Raw genomic sequence first — 1,041 nt, 5'->3', positions numbered from 1 at the left:
GTTACCATTCTTTATTATTGTGAGTCACTGTTTTCTCAGTCCTAACAAAAGCAAGCAAAGTACCCTAGGGGCGGCGCAGTTAGACAGTGGACCTGGCACGTGGTACACACAAGCCCTGACCATGGAAAAGGGTGAGGCAAGATGAGGGACAGTTGTTCAGCCACTCGGCCCTCTACAGACTACTGGAGCTTAGTGGTCCACTTGCCCAGGAGCCTCTCAGGGCTGTTTGTGCTGGAGTGAATGAGGAGGGCCCTGTCCTGCCTAGGGGTTGCTTGTCTGCAGTTAACATCATGTCTTTGTTGGTCAGAATATACAATTGGGTCATAGATTTAAATGTTTGGCCGTAACTGGTCTTGGTTGTCAGTGATGCTTCCTAAATCCATTTGGCTTTGTGTGAAGTGATAGACAGGAAAAATTGAACCTGTATCTGGGACCCCAGTGTCAATCTGAGGAAAAACATTCTTTGTGAAGTAGCCAAGGTTTCCAGGAGGACGGTCGTTTTGGGGGTGCTCATTTAAGAATCTTAGCTATCAAAATTGGGAAAACTCTTAATATGGGGGATTCTTTACTTAGAGATTTCTTTCCAGTCCTTGGTGGATCCCTCCATTGCTGAGCCAGTCATAGCTGGAAACCAATTTTCTAATCTGCACTTTGGGGTGAGGTCTAGATTATCTCAGAGAAGAGCATTTGAACAAAGGGTACCTCTCACCATCTCCCTCCTCCCTGTACACAGGGCATCTCTCACCAACTCCCTCCTCCCTCCTTGTACACAGGGCATCTCTCACCATCTCCCTCCCTGTACACAGGGCATCTCTCACCAACTCCCTCCTCCCTCCCTGTACACAGGGCATCTCTCACCATCTCCCTCCTCCCTGTGCACAGGGCATCTCTCACCATCTCCCTCTTCCCTGTACACAGGGCATCTCTCACCATCTCCCTCCTCCCTGTGCACAGGGCATCTCTCACCATCTCCCTCCTCCCTCCCTGTACACAGGGCATCTCTCACTATCTCCCTCCTCCCTCCCTGTACACAGGGCATCT

The sequence above is a fragment of the Microtus pennsylvanicus genome, chromosome 17, assembly GCF_037038515.1.
Source record: "Microtus pennsylvanicus isolate mMicPen1 chromosome 17, mMicPen1.hap1, whole genome shotgun sequence".
NCBI classification, from domain to species: Eukaryota; Metazoa; Chordata; class Mammalia; order Rodentia; family Cricetidae; genus Microtus; species Microtus pennsylvanicus.
Note: the sequence above shows the minus strand (reverse complement) of the source record.